A 2,267-nucleotide genomic window follows, 5' to 3' on the forward strand; every position below is an offset into this window, starting at 1 on the left:
TTATGTAGCAGGAAGTACCAGATATTGTCAGAAAAGGAAGTCCAGGGCGCCTGGGTGGCTCAGATGGTTAAGCATCTGCCTTCGGCTCAGGTCATGATCCCAGGGTCCTGGGATCGAGCCCCGCATCGGGCTCCCTGCTCAAGTGGGGAGCCTGCTTCTCCCTCTCCCTCTGCCATTCTCTCCACTTGTGCTCTCTGGCTCTATCTCTCTGTCAAATAAATAAACAATAAAAAAAAAAAAGAAAGAAAGAAAAGGAAGTCCAACTCAATACTTAGTAGACAGAATTATCATGGTTTACTTGTCTATTTTCTCCATGATTATCAAGCTCTGGGAAGGCAGGAAATGGGTCTGACGCATCTCTGAGTCAAGACACCCAGCCCCAAATCTGGCACAGAATAAATGCTCTGAGCATTTGTTGATACCAAACCTCCACTCAGACACTTGTAATGATGAGGAGCTCACTCTCTCCCAAAGTAGCCTTGCCTTTTCTTTGGAGAGGGTTGTGTTACCTGGGTGACCACCTGGCTAATGGGGGACAGACTGCCCCTAGTCTGTGTTCATCCTTCCCAACACTCAGCTTGTCCACTCACATTCTGCGGAGGGGAGCTCAGGGCCTGGATGATCCCAGTGATAACTGGGACTTTAAGCTTTGATTCAGGAGGAAGCACATAGGCCACTTCTAGATGTAAATCTAAAGCTCTCATGCACCATTGGTGGAAGTTTAAACTGGCAAGTTTTGGGAGAACAATTTGACAGCATCTATTGAAATTCAAAATATGTATACCTATCACTCTTGCAAGTCATTTCTCTGAATCTATTTTATTCACACAAGAATAGTCATTGTAGCATTGTCTGTGGCACAAAAAAATTGGAAACCACCAAAATGTCCATCAATAAGCTATCTACAGTTAAATAAGCTATCTGCAGCCATACAACAGGAAACAGTAGGATGGTATTTTTTTTAATGAGGTAGGTCTATGTGTCTATGTGTATTGACATAGGTAGAACTCCAAATCATATTGCTGAGTGAAAAATGTGAGTGTTCAGGACAGAGTATATAATATGACATGTTTATGTAGAAATGAACAAACCTATAAGCAGTAAAAATCAGTACATTCTAGAAGCTATTTGGTAACATCAAAAAACACTTAAAATACTATTTAAACTTTTAAAATAACCTCACCTTACTAATCCGCAGTAGTAGATACTCATCTTGGGGGGCCTGAGTGGCTCAGTTGGTTGGGTGTCTGACTCTTGATTTTGGCTGGAGTCATGATCTCAGGGTTGTGAGATCGAGCCCCGCATCAGGCTCTGCACTTGGTGGGGAGTCTGCTTGGGATTCTCTCCCTCCCCCTCTGCCCCCGCCCCCACTATGTGCTTGCTATCTCTCTCTCTCTCTCTCTCAAAAAATATTCATCTTACAAATAAATATGCAAAGTAGTGGATAAAAATATCAATTGCAGGGATGCCTGGGTGGCTCAGTCGGTTGAGCGTCTGCCTTCGGCTCAGGTCCATGATCCCAAGGAGTCCTGGGATCAAGTCCATTGGGCTCCTTGCTCAGTGGGGAACCTGCTTCTCCCTCTGCCTGCCTCTCTCTCTCTGACAAATAAATAAATAAAATCTTTAAAAAAATATATCAGGGATGCCTGGGTGGCTCAGTCAGTTAAGCGTCTGCCTTCGGCTCAGGTCATGATCCCGGAGTCCTGGGATCGAGTCCCACATCTGGCTCCCGGCTCAGCGGGGAGCCTGCTTCTCCCTCTGACCCTATCCCCTCTCATGCTGTTTCTCTCTCAAATAAATAAATAAATAAAATCTTTAAAAAATAAATAAATAAATAAAAAATAAATAAATATATCGATTGCAGCATTATTTGTAGAAATAAAATATTGAGAACAACCTTTCTTTCCATAGGGGACTGGAGAAATGTCAGGTGTACATACAATGGGATACTATGCATGTGTAAGAAGGAATGAGGCTGTTCTCCATACTGATAAGGAAAGGTCTGCAAGATATACTGTAAAGTGAAAAAAACAAGGTGCAGAACAGTGTCCCCATTTGTGTGAAAAACACACATATATATAGAATATATATTCAGTATATATTCAATATAATATAATATATAATGTAATATATAATGTATATATGCATATACTATATACTGTAATACATATGTAATATATGTGTTTGTGTGTGTATATCTATATATATGCACTGGATTTTAACTGCATAGAATACCTCTGGAAGGAGTAACAGGACACTAGAATTGG

The sequence above is a fragment of the Neomonachus schauinslandi genome, chromosome 10 (genome assembly GCF_002201575.2).
Source record: "Neomonachus schauinslandi chromosome 10, ASM220157v2, whole genome shotgun sequence".
Taxonomy (NCBI): Eukaryota; Metazoa; Chordata; class Mammalia; order Carnivora; family Phocidae; genus Neomonachus; species Neomonachus schauinslandi.